Source organism: Rana temporaria, chromosome 1, assembly GCF_905171775.1.
Source record: "Rana temporaria chromosome 1, aRanTem1.1, whole genome shotgun sequence".
NCBI classification, from domain to species: domain Eukaryota; kingdom Metazoa; phylum Chordata; class Amphibia; order Anura; family Ranidae; genus Rana; species Rana temporaria.
Window position 1 is genome coordinate 345,983,601 of NC_053489.1, and position 15,912 is coordinate 345,999,512.

The 15,912-nt window shown below is 46.8% G+C and overlaps 1 protein-coding gene across 2 annotated transcripts in view; it reads right to left on the reverse strand.

Annotated features, from left to right (window-relative positions):
* Positions 1-15,912, reverse strand: part of DGKQ (diacylglycerol kinase theta) — a 224,149-nt gene that overhangs the window by 154,870 nt on the left and 53,367 nt on the right. The window lies entirely within an intron of this gene.

The following is a 15,912-nucleotide window of genomic DNA, read 5'->3' on the forward strand; positions in this document are numbered from 1 at the left end:
AGAAGAAATGCAAGAAAGAATGAACATTAACCATTTATAATTCCAGCATTAAATATTTCTACTTAGTTGCAAGTGCATCTAAACAACATTGTTATTTTATACTTGATTTCTTATGGCAAAGTAATGCTGCATTGGGTAGTGTTTAGGAAAAACACTTCTTTCCTTCCATATATTGAGCATTAAATTAAATCTGTGCCAAAAAAAAACAAAAAAAAACATGGAGGCTGCCAAGGCTGACCTCCTCTTAAAAAAAAAGCCACACCAATCCTTCAACTTCAATACTTTAAGTAACCAACCAAAAATTAAATATGTAGCAAGTGAATTTATAAGGTGCGGTCAGCCATAGTAGTCTTCATATTTCTCAAACCACAGGTTTCCTTTTGCAGGTGTATCTCACTATTCAGAAAACAAAATGAATGCAACCATTTCCCAGTTAACAGTGTTTTTTTCAGTTCGTACACTATTTTCAATGCATTCTAATGACTCATTCTCCCATCATTCATATTTGAATTGTGGCCGATTGGAGCACACAGGGAAGTTGCAGGATTTCTTCTGCAATTAAATTATCCCACACATTTTCACTTTTAGGTCCCAGCCAGGCGCTACACCTACTGTGAATGTGCATTTGCTTAAAGCGGGAGTTCACCCATTTGTTAATTTTTTTTTTTTCTCCCCTTAGCTTCCTGCTCGTTCGGTCTAGGGGAATCGGCTATTTGTATTAAAATATGAGCAGTACTTACCCGTTTTCGAGCTGCATCTTCTTCCGTCGCTTCCGGGTATGGGTCTTCGGGAGCGGGCGTTCCTTCTTGATTGACAGTCTTCCGAGAGGCTTCCGACGGTCGCATCCATCGCGTCACTCGTAGCCGAAAGAAGCCGAACGTCGGTGCGGCGCTATACTGCGCCTGCGCACCGACGTTCGGCTTCTTTCGGAAAATCGTGACGCGATGGATGCGACTGTCGGAAGCCTCTCGAAAGCCTGTCAATCAAGAAGGAACGCCCATTCCCGCAGCCCATACCCGGAAGCGACGGAAAGGATGCATCTCGTAAACGGGTAAGTACTGCACATATTTTAAAACAAATAGCCGATTCCCCTAGAGAAAACGAGCAGAAATCTAAGGGGAAAAAGTACCCTCTAAGGGTGAACCCCCGCTTTAACTCATTTCTTTGGCTGGTCTGTACTGCTCTGCATGTCCGGGACCATGGACCAGCCTATTTTCAAGGCAGGGCTTTGCCGAGCAGGGGCACACTGAAATTCTCCAGAGCAGGGCTAAAATGTAAATATATTGCTATATGGATTACAATAAGTGGAAAATCATTCACATTTCTTTACAGCAGATATGTACAGCTTAAGGTGATTGTTATTTACTAAACAAAATTGACTTTACAAACATGTTATCCTTCTCTTCTACTGGCGCCATTTGCTCCTCCTCTTTCCATGTGCTACCATAGGAAGCAGCTTGCTATGATCACACACTTGCAGGTCCAATCTCAAGCTGCTCTGCCTGCGTCCATAGTGGGGGGCAATACAGGTACAAGAACATTTTTTACCTTCATGCAAGGAATGCATGAAGGTAAAAATAAATAAATAAAAATCTTTAGGCTTTAGAACCATTTTAAAGCTCAACTCATCACATGCTTGCCTCCAGGACTTCTTCCGAGCCTCTCAAATCCTCTGGAATGCTCTACCCCAATCTGTCTGATTATCTCCTGATTGTGAGCAGGGCCCTCTGATTCCTACTGTATTGTATATGTACAGTCTACCCTCAAGTTGTAAAGCGCTGCGTCGGCGCTATATAAATCCTGTATAATAATAATAATAATAATAATGTGTACTACTATAGCTTCCACAACACAGTGCTGTGTAATCTGCCCCCCTCTAAACTGTAAAAAAAAAAAAAAAAAAAAAACACACACCCTGAACTTGCCACTTCCTGTATGCCCTCTCTGCGCTGACCACGAAAATTAGGGCTGCTCCGCCCTGACCACTGTGGTCCGATTGCGTCCCTTCGCCCTCCTTCCTGCCTGTCATCTCCCTCTGTGTGTCTGTTTCCGCTCCCCGCCATTCTTAAAATTGTCACCGTCAGTCCCTCTATTAGAGGCTGGCATAGCACACTATGTAAGGGGTTTTAAAAAACGAGTGATCAAAATACAGGATTCTGAGCTGTCTTCAGGCCGGTCACGTGACTCGCGGCCGCTTTACAGCTGTGAGACAGAGCTTCTGCGGGAGGAGACCCGAAGCCACGTGATCTCTCCGGCTGATGTCAGAGGGAGATCGCGGCTCGTCCTGTGCCTGGCCTGAAGACAGCTCAGAATCGGTATTTAGAACAATAGTGTGCTATGATAGCCTCTAATAGAGGGGCTGGCATAGTCTTTTAAATATGGGTTCACAAATACTTTAAGCAACACAAGGGCAATATAAATTTCATCCACAGCCTGAAAGGTAAAGCTAAACTGCAAGTGTCAGGAGATGATAATGCTTGTACAAAAGTATAAGTGCCCTAGAAGTATACTAGCCCTTTAAACTGACTGCTTCAATAAGAATCACTGAAAATAAAAATACATCACATAGAGTGACAAAACAAAATCGGGAGCAACCAAGGTTTGCAACAAGACCATTCTTTTCATGGTGCTTTGCCTCAAATGCTGTATACAATCTTTGATCTTTCAGGAATAAAAGAAAAACAATTATCAGATTGTGACTAGAAATCAATGGAAACTGTTCCCAATGTGACAAGCAGCGTTCAGAATCATCTAGAATGCTGAAAGGTGGTCTCAGAGGCAGAAAATCCACGCAGAAGGAGTATGTCACAACAAGAATGAAGACACATATACAAAATCCTAATGAGGCTTTCCAGGGCAATATTATTAAGAAAGATGAGAAGCTGCACAGGCACCAAGGCTGTTAATGCCATTTGTCATCTCTTGGATGGAGCTTAAGGATATTCTAGTTTTCTATTTTTCACCGTACGTTCAGAATACATGTCTCAATTCCGACAGATCTATATTATGCAAGAAGTCTTTATACTCAGCCAAGATCAAAACATAATATAAAATAATGGTGGTGTTACAGAATCTTTCAAGAGACAGAATCAAAGAAAACTTTTATGCCTCAAAGGGTCCATAAAGAAAATGGCAGCTGGACATTTAATAATGATCTGACCACAAAAATAAAGATTTTTTACATATACATGCACGCTTGTATCCTATGTACTCTCATATAAAATGAGGGAAAAGGCTTGATCGTTTTCCCCAGGCAGTGCAAACTAGGGTCGTCTGCAGGAGGACAATACCAATATAGCAGACACTGCAATTATAGCGGAAATAAACTCTGGAAGCTGTGCCCAAAAAAGGAAAGAGGGCAAAAAGACTAGGGCAAATAGACTAGCTCACTAACCCACAATGTGATAATAAATTCAAAATGTCTGTTCAGTAAATGGTGATCGAGATGGCCAATAAAGCAGAAAGCTGTGAATTTTCTACATGTAATCACCAGGGTGGGTACAAGAGAGGGGCAGTAGGAAAAACTGCCCTGGGCGCAAAGTGGGAGGGGGCACCGGGTTGCCAGCATGCTGAAGAATCTGTCCACAAACTACTCAGTTTGTCACACCACCCTTTGCGCGCGTACACAATGCCTGCCTCCTCTTTGCGGAAGTAACCACACCCCTTTACAGAAAGGAGAAGAATGCTGCCTCCTGTGTTTGGTTCTGGTAAGAAAGAGTGGCAGTACAGGTGGGCAGAGCACAAAGAGAACACTGCAGTCCCGATAATCGATTCTGACCCAGCAGACACCTGAGCTCGCCCCAGGCCAGAATAAAGATATCAAAGGACTAATTGCAGCCCAACTCCAGGAAAGTAAAAAAAAACTCCACCCTTGCAGTAGGGGGGTTATATTTCACTTACCTGTTTCCATACGCCAGCTACAGTGTTCTCCTCCACCCAAGGCTTTGACATCATCACATACCATACAGGAACATTAACCCTGTATGGTGCAATGAGGAAGCCAGTCACAACTTACACAGTAAGCGTGGGGGACCATTCACAGCACAAGACGAAACCTGCTGGAGCAGGGAATAAGGTAAAGCTGGTTGCAAACAGCTCAAAATTAGTCCAGTTCAGTAGGGACTGTCCAAACTTTCCTGTTAGACAGAAGGGGACCGTTAGATCGGCTTCTCTCAAAAGGTTCAATCAGTGGCTTGCAGCCAATCAGTGCCAATGGGTGTACGCTAACAGTTTAGAGGCCCAGCTGTCAGAATAAAATGTCTTAGCAGGGGGCATTGGGGATTCCTGCATTCACGTGTGTGAATGCAGGAATCTGTTAGCTTGTTCTCATACAGCTCACTTAATGAATGAAAAAAATAAAAAAAAAAGCGTGTGTACCAGGCCGCCACAGCAATCTAAGACAATGTTTGGCCCCTTCACCGCCGGAAGGCTTCACTGCCGGTTTCCCTTACCTAAAATGTCCAGCGCCTGCACCCAAAGCCGATTGAAGAATTGGCTCAGGTGCTGACATCGCTAGATCCCTGGACAGGTAACGGTCCTTATATTAAAAGTCATCAGCTACAGTATTTTGGGGGGGAGACTGGAGCTCCTTTAAGTATTTATACCTTATTACTTACCTTTCACACTGATGCCTTCCTACTGACTTTACAATAGCAGGTGCCTTTTTGGTGTGCTTTTAAAAACTGCAGAAAAGATGCAGCCTGCAGGACTTTTCAAGGTGCACTGTGCCTGCAGTATGAACAGTTGCATAAGATTTAAAAGTGGTTGTAAACCCCAAAAAAACTGCAAGACAAAAGGCCTTGGGGCGGCGTCATCGCTCCCTGAGCTATTTCCGGCGCTGTGATTGGCCTGAGCCGCGATGACGTCACTCCCGCGAATGTGCAGGGAAGCAGTGGGTAATGGCACACTCACTGAGGCAACGGCACGTACGTTTTGTTGCTTCAGTGAGCATGTGCCAATCACATTGGCAGATACAATGGCACATGCAGATACAATGGCTATCCCCTAAACCGTGCAGGTTTAGGAGATATCCGGGGTAGCTACAGGTAAGCCAGTGTTCAACAAATTCCGGGCGCCAGGTCGCCGTTGCGCCTAGAATTATCGACCTAGCGCCCATGGCAGCAGAGCTGGGGTATCCTGTGAGCGTCGGCCGCGCATCCCCCCACCCACGATCTCGCCGTGCCATGCCATATGCTTCAAGGGGGCTGGAGCGAGGCGAGCTGTGCGGGGTCGGGGATGATACAAGCAGAGAGCACAGATAGGCTGCGGGCGCTGCGCCTCCGGCCGCCTCTCGCCTGGGAAATTCCTCTGAGGGGGCGGTGCCACCTACGTCACTGCCACGGGGAGCCACAGGAAAGGAGCTGGCCGGAGGCTGCAGAGTAAACATGGCGGTCACGTGATCACAAAGAGCGCGAACAGCAGGTTATGGTAAGAGAAGCCAAAAAGACTAATTTAAAACCATAATTTATAGGATTGTTGCACTTATGGTTCACACTAGCACCACTGAGTTAGGGCACAGGCATATTGATATTGTTCAAATTGCAGCCACTGTGCCCATCAATTGTCACCACTGTGCCATGCCAAACGCAGCCACTGTTATCAATTGTCACCACTGTGCCATGCCAAACGCAGCCACTGTGCCATCAATTGTCACCACTGTGCCATGCCAAACGCAGCCACTGTGCCATCAATTGTCACCACTGTGCCATGCCATCAAACGCAGTCACTGTGCCATCAATTGTCACCACTGTGCTGAGAGAGTGGGTAACCGCTCAAAGAGAACCAGGTAATCTGATTCCTGTGGTCCGAGCCAAGGGTGCAGGCAGTGCAATCAAAATGCAGGTTAGGATGAAGGAAAAAAGCTGGGACAGCCGCACTCCAAAAAAACTCCTCCTTTAATTAAAAATCACAAAATACATGCCACAGCAAAAAACAGCGCAACAAAAGAAAAGCTGACGTTTCGCACTATGCCTTAGTGCTTCTTCATAGCCACTTCATGTCACCACTGTGCCATGCCATCAAACGCAGCCACTGTGCCATGCCATCAAACGCAGCCACTGTGCCATGCCATCAAACGCAGCCACTGTGCCATCAATTGTCACCACTGTGCCATGCCATCAATTTTTATATTGAAAATAAAGCTTTGTTGTTAAAAAAAAAAAAAAAACACAACCTGGCTCCTAACTTTTTTAGCTGGCTCCTAGATTCCAAGAAAATGTGTCAAGCCCTGAGGTAAGCCTTATTATAGGCTTACTTGTAGCAAAAAGTGGTTGTACAGGGTTCACAACCACTTTAATGGGGAATATTTTTTGTCTGCCTGGAAAAGCAGAGTGAAAACGCACCAGTGTGAAAAGGGCCTTATTATGAAAGTGAAAGTCAGAGAGACACTTGTGTCATGCAGGTACGTAAACGGGTGGTTTTATGTATATATGTAAGGGTTTATATGGATGTGTGTGTATTTATGTAGGTGTGAAATGCCTCATAGGGGTACTGATGTATATACTCCTGGTCTCTGGTATTTTTCCCACTCTTGACTCCTGCACTCTCTAGTTTATCTTCTCCTAAATCCTGTACAATATTTTTTTTTTTGCTCTTTGTAACTTATCCAATTCTGACTTCTGCACTCTATATGTAAGTATAATGATCATGTTTGGTTATCAGGCATGGGTAAGAGGATTGGTAATGCACAACATGTGTGGGGTGGGTGCAATATGGCATGCTTGCCCTGGGCGCTGGATGACCTTGTCCTGGCACTGTTCATCATAAACAAGTCATCAATATGTTGCAATGAACACACCCTCTGGCATGAAAAGATTGATACTGATGTTATACAAGTCATGTGTACAGCTCTTCAATTCATATCTTCGTATTTTAACAGCTTAACCACTTTAATACCAGGCACTTTCCCCCCTTCCTGCCCAGGACAATTTTCAGCTTTCAGTGCTGTCGCACTTTGAATGACAAGTGCGCAGTAATGCAACATTTTTATCATTTTCTTCCCACAAATAGAGCTTTATTTTGGTGGTATTAATCACCTCGGGTTTTTATTTTTTGCTAAACAAACTAAAAAAGCAGAAATAGAAAAATATAAATAAAATACAATTTTGTTCTTAGTTTGTTATAAAATTTTGTTTTCTCCTTCACTGACGGGCACTGATGAAGCTGCACTAATGGGCACTGATATGCAGCACTGATGGGCACCGCTAATGAGCACTGATAGACAGCACTGATGAGGAGCTACTGACAGGCATTACTGATTGGCATCTGAAGGACACTGATCAACTCTCCCTGTCAGTGCAAACCGAGGAATGACGTTTACCAGCACTATCTGGTTCTCACTGTGATTGGTCACAGCTGATCACGTGGCAAGGAACCGCCGTCAGGCTCCTTACCACGATTGGAGATGCGGTGTGTCAGAGTAAAGCACACCACCACTGATCGCCATGCAGAACCATCGTCCGGCCGTCATTCTGCTATTCGGCACATACATATATCGAAGCAGGGCGGCCCTTTAGAGCGAAATCTCTTACCTGTACCTGATTTTTTTTCTTCCAGGTCTGGGGAGCACACGCGCGCAACGACACGCTCCTGCTGCGATTGTACAAGGCAGATCGCCGTTCTGTGACCGGAGAAGACAGGGATCTTGTGTTTCTGCTAAGCAGGAACACAGATCTGTCTTCTTACAGTACAAGCACCCCCCACACAGTTAGCGAACACCCCCTAGGGACACATTTACCCGATGTTAACCCTTTCCCTCCCAGTGCCAGTACAATGACTATGCATATTTTTGGCACTGATCACTGTATTAGTGTCACTGGTCCCTAAAAAAAAGTGACAAAAGTGTCACTTAGGCCCCCTTTACACTGCCGTGACTTGAAAGTCACGCGATTTTGTCGCAATTTCAGGGAATGCCTGTGTAAACTTGAGGTCTATGGACCTCAACTCGCATCAAAGTCAGACCAAAGTAGTACAGGGACTACTATGAATTTGGTACGACTTAAGTCGCACAGATATGAATGGTACTCATTGGAAATCATGAGGTACGGCCTTGTTATGCAACTTTGCATTCCCAAGTCGGAGGAGAAGTTGCACAAGTGTGAAAGGGGTCTTAGAGTTCCGATCTATATCTCAGAATACATATTGGCCTAAATTGATAACAAAAAAAATTATTGGGTATGTTTTATAGCAGAAAGTAAAAAAAGGAACATTTTTTTTTTTTTTATTGTCTTTTTTTTTTTTTTTGCGCTATAAACAAAAACAGACAAAAAGAGGTGATCAAATACCAACAAAAGAAAGCTCTATTTGTGGGGGAAAAAAAGAACATAAATTTTATTTGGGTACAGCGTCGAATGGCCGCGCAATTGTCAGTTAACCCCTTGCCGACTAGTGCATGACGATATACGTCAGCACAATGGCACGACTGGGAAAATTGAACATCCCCTTTAGGATGCGGCATTGTGGGCGCGCGCAGGATACCTGCGATCATCTCACAGAGAGAAAGAATGCTGATGTAAACAAGCATTTCCCCATTCTGCCTAGTGGCAAGGACACTGATCACAGCTCCCTGTAAATCGGGAGTGGTGATCAGTGTCGTGTCACATGTAGCCACGCCCCCAAATTTAGAACACATCCCTAGGACACACTTAACCCCTTCAGCGCTCCCTACTGGTTAACTCCTTCACTACCAGTGTAATTTTTATAGCAATCTGTGCATGTCTATAGCCCTGATCGCTGTATTAATTACAATGGTCCCAAAATGGCGTCAAAAGTGTCCGATGTGTCCGCCATAATGTCGCAGTCACGATAAAAATCGTTGATCGCCGCCATAACTAGTAAAAAAAATATTAATAAAAATGCCATAAAACTATCCCCTATTTTGTAAATGCTATAACTTTAGCACAAACCAAAATGCTTATTGTGATTTTTTTTACCAAAAATATGTAGAAAAATACGCATCGGCCTAAAATGAGGGGGGGGGGGAGTTATATATATTTTTTGGGGATATTTATTATAGCAAAAAGTTAAAAATATTGCTTTTTTTTCAAAATTGTCCCTTCTTTTGTTTATAGCGCAAAAAATAAAAATCGCAGAGGTGATCAAATACCACCAAAAGAAAGCTCTATTTGTGGGGGAAAAAAAGGAAGTCAATTTTGTTTGGGAGCCACGTCGCACGACCACGCAATTGTCAGTTAAAGTGACGCAGTGCCGAATCGCAAAAAGTGCTCTGGTCTTTGGGCAGCCAAATGGGCCGGGGCTCAAGTGGTTAAAGTAACACAGTGCCATATCGCAAAAAATGACCTGGTCATGAAGGGGGTAAAAGCTTCTGGGGCTGAAGTGGTTAAAGAAGCCTGTAGATGATATTCTCTAAAATAAAGCAGGAAGAAAGCAAAAGACCGGTCCACAGTTTTATCCATGGCCTCCCTGCAGCTCTTCTTTGCCCATTGCAGACCATGCCTTGTGCACTGCGTCTGGGTGGAGGCAGGCATCTTGGTAGAGGCAGGGCTTCTGAGAGCACAAAATCTCACTCCAAGGTGTCCGTTTATGAAGCAATGGAAAATATCCACTGCTCTATTCTCTATTCTAGATCTTTTCTCCTCTAGATGCCTGTTTCTTAAGTGGTGTAAATCGATTCTCCTTTTATGAAGTGAAGCGATCTACAAACGCTTCAAACAGTAGAGAACACCCCCTGGTACTGGAATCTCGTTGGAATTAACAAGATTTCAGTACCAGAAATTCAGGGGGACATGGTTACTGCCTTGGGGGGTCCGATTGAGATAGAAGAAAGTTAATAATCTTCCCGCTTCCCCAGGGATTCTCTCTTCACTCCCCGATTCTCCTGATGAATCGGTGAGTGTGAATTCTGACACAGATCGCCAGTAAGGTGCTCAGATCGCAGCTTCATAAACTGGCTGTTTGTGTCAGACAATGACGGATTCTCGGTGTGGAGATGATTGGGGGAGACATCAGCTCTGTTTCATAAACCGTTTATAAGCGGAGATCAGCAGCGATCCTCGGGATCACCACTGTTCATAGTCTCATAAATGGACACCCAAATCTAATATAACGGAGTCAGGCAAAGTGACCTAGATCTCACATTGAAGATATACAGAGATAAAAGGCTATGAGCATTGGAGCGTCAAGGCAAACAAATAACAGAAAGTTTACTGCTAATTTTCAGGACTTCAATCCTATATGGTAACGCTTAGGCACAATAACCCTTTCTAAATTTTCACGGTAACACAGCAAATCTTCAAATTTTTGCATTCAGGACCAATTTGATGCATTTATGGATTTATAAAAAAATAGAAATAAAGCCCAAATTCTGCATAGAACCTACAAGGGTTAAAGGCCTTTGGGAAGTTTTTATTGCTATTCGTAAACCCACTGGGGAGTTTTCCCCTTTATTTCTGACCTAGTGATAGGGGTCAGAGGAACAAAGATTGATGATAAATTGCTCCAATTGGGACAGAATGTAACAATTGTATTTTTTATACAATAGCAAGGAAAGGTCAAAAGTCGTGTAAGGTCTTTACTGCTGCCTGTGTCTTCTCGCCCAGTGATCCCTATTCCTCGTATTTCTTGTATAGCTGTGAGTGATAAAAACTGAAGGGAAATCGCTCCAATGGAGTCACAGATGGCCATATAAACTTGACAGAAGGTATAACTTATCATTACTGTATTCAAAACTGAAAAACAACTCTTTAGTTGGAGTTTAATACTAGCTGAAGGCAGTGTACGTGGGCGGTGAGCAATGCTCATCTACAGTATACTACACGGGTCCTCGGGGTACAGCATGTCAGCAAGATACCTTGTTCTATCAGCAAGGACCTCTGATGTCTAGCCTATGACAAGTTCTTGTTGTTGAAGGCATTATGCAAAAACCTGACACACAGAGAATATAGGTATAGTCTCATAAAACATGAAAATCTGGCATCCTGCATTTTATTTTAACCCTCGACACTGAGTGTGATATAAATCAGATGTGTATGTGATGCTATTTAACAGCAAACCTTTGTGAAAACATACACAGGTTGCCTGACGAAAACCTGCCCAGGTTTCAAATGCTTGTAGAAACTTTCTCCCCCCCCCCCTCTCTCTCTCCCCCCCCCCTCTCTCATATTTTTTTAGTAAATTGGAGAAGGGTTCAAATTTCCAGTTATTTGCTGGTTTCTGCGTTCTCCTCGAAGAGATAAGATATTTTATTTTATATCTTATCAGACAGATACAACCGCAGAGCATGCACCACGTCTAAGGAATGTGACGCAACCTCTTTGGGATGCGACGGCCGGGGACACAAGCATGGAAGTACAATGTCCTCATTTAGATGAAAGGCTGAAACCACCTTCGGAAGAAACGAAGGCTGCGGGCGCAGCACTGCCTTATTCCTATGGAGAATCAGATAAGGAGGCTCGCAAGACAAGGCCGCCAGCTCAGAAACCCATCTGACCGACGTAATAGCCACTAAAAAGGCCACTTTCTTAGAGAGCATCAACAAGGGAATCTCTCTAATGTTTTCAAAAGGGGGTTCCTGAAGTACTGAGAGGACAAAATTTAAGTCCCACGGAGGCAGCGGTGGATGGACCGGAGGGGCCACATGTCGAACCCTTTGCACAAACGTACTCACCAGTGAGTGAGCTGCCAAAAGGTCGTTGAAAGAAGGCAGCCAAAGCTGAAATCTGCCCCTTAATAGTACAAGTTAAGCTTTTGGTCCACTCCACGCTGCAAAAACAGGACCCTGGAAACCGAATAAGCACGTGGAAGCCACCGCATCTCCTCACACAAGCCTTCCACATCCGATGATAAATCTTCCAAAAGGATGATTTCCGAGCCCTCAACATGGTAGAAATTACCGAATCCGACAGGCCTCGGTCCCTCAACACCTGGCTTTCAACAGCCATGCCGTTAAAGCCAGCGATTGTAAAGCAGGATGAAGTATGGGACCTTGCAACAGAAGGTCTTCTCGCATCGGTAGACACCAAAGGAGCATCCGCCACCAAATGCACTAGGTCGACGTACAAGGGACGCAGCGGCCAATCAGGAGCAATTAGGATCATCGGAATTCCCCTCGGTCTGCATACTGTGAAGAAGGTGAGTGAGAAGGTGAGTGAGATACTGCCCCCACAGAGCCACCAACGCGTTAGTAGCATCTGCCCAGGGGTCTTTTGACCTGGCCACAAACCTCAACACCTTCCGAATGAGTCGAGAAGCCATGGGATCTACATCTGGCGTGCCCCATCTTTGGCAAATGAGTTGAAATACATCCGGGTGTAGCGACCACTCTCTCCGGCCCAACAATCTAGCGACTTAGGTAATCCGCTTGCCAGTTTTCTACGCCAGGAATGTATAAAGCCGGCTCGCTCCAATCTGCCCACCGCAGGATGTGAGCGACCTCTGAAGATGCAGTCGAGCTTTCCGTTCCCCCTTTATGGTTGACATACGCCACTGCCGTGGCGTTGTCCGACTGGATCCTGACCGGACGCCCCTGTAGACTCTGTGACCATACGGAGAGGCAATACCTGATCGCTCGAAGCTCCAGCACATTGATCGGCAGGTGGGATTCTTCCTGCGTCCAGCCACCTTGTGTCGACCGAACACCCCAGACTCCCCCCCCAACTGGTCAGGCTGGCGTCTGTCGTTATCACCATCCAGAGAAAGGGAAGGAACGACTTCCCAGACTGAAGGGCCAGAGATCTCAGCCACCAGACCAGGGAAGCCCTGACCAGTTTGGTCACCCAGATCTGACGATCCAGGGACAACGGAGATTCGTCCCATTTGGACAGGATCTCTCGCTGCAAGACTCGTGTGGAATTGAGCATATGGTACTGCCTCGAAGGAGGCTACCATGAGACCCAGGACTCGCATGCAAAAACGTAGTGACGACCATCTGCGGGATGCCAACAGCTTCACCGCCGCCTGAAAAGTCTTCAATTTGTCCATCGGAAGAAAAACTCTTGCTTCCAAGGAGTCTAGGACCAGGCCTATGTATTCCAGGCGCCGAGTCGGCACCAACACTGACTTCTGGAAGTTCAGCACCCAACCAAATTCTTGAAGGGTCTGACTGGCAATCGCCACATCCCCCTCTAATTATGAGTCTGACGCAGCTCTCAGAAGAAGGTCGTCCAGATAGCCCACAATATCGATTCCCCGCTGTCTCAATAAGGCCAAAATTGGGGCGAGCACATTGGTGAAAACCCTTGGTGCCGATGCCAAAGCCACAATTGGTAGTGGTCGTCCCCCGGCCGCAAAGCGGAGAAACCTCTGATGCCTGACAAATATGGGGACTTGCAAGTATGCGTCCTTGATGTCCAAGGACGCCAGAAAATCCCCCGGATAGAGTGCTGCGACTGCAGAGCGCACCAATTCCATCCTGAACTTTTGAACCTTTACAAAGCATTTGAGGGCCATGAGATCCAGGATTGGTCGGGCCCCCTCCTTCTTTGGAACCTCCGGATGGAGTGCCGCGACTACAGAGCGCACCAATTCCATCCTGAACCTTTACAAGCAGGTGAGGTCCCTGGGATCCAGGACTGGGCAGACCCTGTCCCTCTTAGTGACTACAAACAGCATGAGTAGAAAGCCAGAAACCCTTCCATCAACTGCACGGGCAGTATCACCCCCGTGCCCCAGCAGTTCCTGCACTGCTTTAACAGGGAATCCCGAAGAGACGGAGGAAGCTGAAGGTAGGGGGGGGGGGGGGGGGAGAAAACTGTTCGATGGGCAAGAAAGAAACTATCTTGTACCCCGAGTAAACCACTTTGCAAAGCCGCTAGTCGAAAGCGGGGAAGTTCGCTGAGCTGCAAACTTGCGAAGCCGACCCCCCACCCAAGTGCAAACCTTCATGCTGTCGCAGATTTGTTTGCAGGCTTGCAAAACCAGGAACGCCCTTGTCCCTCAGCAGGCACCTTAACATCCTGGGAACGCTTACCTGCAGCTCTGGGCAGGCGAAAAATACGCTTGTGCACGGAAAAGGGGGTGCCCTGGCCTACAGCGTGGCTCCTTACCCTTTCTGGATGAGTGCTCTTAGCCCCAGTGGCATTCTTGAGAATGTCATCCAGCGAGGCTCCAAATAGCCTCTCACCCTTGAAAGGCAAATCCGCCAGAGCTTTCTTGGATGTCTGGTACGCGGACCAACACTTAAGCCAAATCAGGCGACGTAGTACCACAGTAGATACTGATGCTCTGGAAAGCAAGGGAACTGTATACAGGGCTGCATCGCAGACATACTTAAGGCCATGTACTAACTGGTCGGCCAGTTCCACACAGACCGGGGAAGCCTGTTGCTTCTCCAACTCACGGTGCAGCAATTTTGCTCATTCTGTAAGAGTCTGTGACACCAGTGCCGCAGTCAATACTGGTCATAAGGTTGACCCCAGCATGGTGAACATGGACCGGGTCACAGCTTCCGACCTCCTATCTGTAGGGTCCTTAAAAGCAGGGGTCCCCTCTACCGGAAATGTGGTGAACTTGTTCAACCTGGATACCGGGGGGTCCACCACCGGAGGAGATGCCCATTTGTTCAGAAGGCTCTCTTCAAAAGGGTAACGGGCCGCCATGCGTTTTGGGACCGAAAAGACCCGCTACGGTCATTCCTATTCCTTGTCTATAAAAACGTTTTAAAATAAGATACATAAGGAAACGCTTAGTAATGCAGGTCGGTTTGTGCGACCCAAAAGGGACAGACACTTCAGTAGATGCCCCAGCTGCATCCTCCAGCTTGAGGGTTTCCCGCACTGCGGTGATAAGTGCTCCAACAAGCGCCTTCTCCTGCTCTGACCCGGACACAGAGTCCTCCTCAATGTCCGAATGGTCCTGGTCCGCATATTCTGACACTTCAGAAAAGGGGTCCCAAGTCACAGCCAGGCCCGAATCTGAGTTAGAACTTTCCCCAGAGGATGGTGGGGGGAGTTTTTTTTTACCCTTGCTCCCGCACACCGCTTCCACCCTAGCAACAAGAGCTTTTTTTTACCCTTGCTCCCGCACACCGCTTCCACCCTAGCAACAAGAGCTTCCAGGACTGCCAACATAGCGTCCACAGGCACAGCAGGTGTAGGGGCACCGGTAGCCAATACAGGTATGTCCGAGGAAGAAAACGCCAGCTACTGGCGCCATGCTGACCCACTCGCCTGACACCCATAGGGACCTAAGACCAGGTTCACAAAGTCCACCCTCCCAGCTGCACAGAACCAAGGGGACCCACGGAGGATTCACCACCCTGACCCAGGCACTGCACAGAGCGCCGTCCGCTCAATCCAGTGAGTGAGGTGTTCCTACACCGCCGCCTGTGTCACTCTCTCTGAAGTGATTTTTTTTCCTCTGTTTGTGCCGTTCTGAGAGCCATATGCACCGCTAGAGGCCAAAAACGAGATTAAGACCACAAGAAAATGGATGCCACTGTATACCAAAAGAAAATGCCCCAGACACCTCAGAGAAAAATGGCAGCGAACACTCTGGGCCCCACACAGAGCAGCACACCCCCTCAGAAAGCGGACCCGATACATAGTGCAGCACACAGTCAGAAGTGGAGCCCTCCCAGTGCCCCCCCCCCAGCCAGTACACAGCAAGGCCCAGCCACTACAACACATGGGGAGGAGAGGACAGGGAGAGAGGAAAGGAAGGGTGAGAGACCCTAATCGACCTCCCAGGAATGCCCAGCTGTCCCAACCCGCCAAAACAGGCGGAACACTACTTACCCAACCTACAAGGACTGCTGGATGCATTTCGGACAGACCCACCACCCAAGCAGTACGGGGGTAGCTGTCGGCCACGGCACACTGACACGGACAGTAATAGCCTGGTCATATGTGTGCCCTGGAGCATGTAGCTCACCGGCCACCCCTGGAGCAATGGGGCATGTCGTGGCCGACCCAGCGCGTAGCTAAAGGCCTGCTCACGCTCGATGGCCGGACTGGGGAG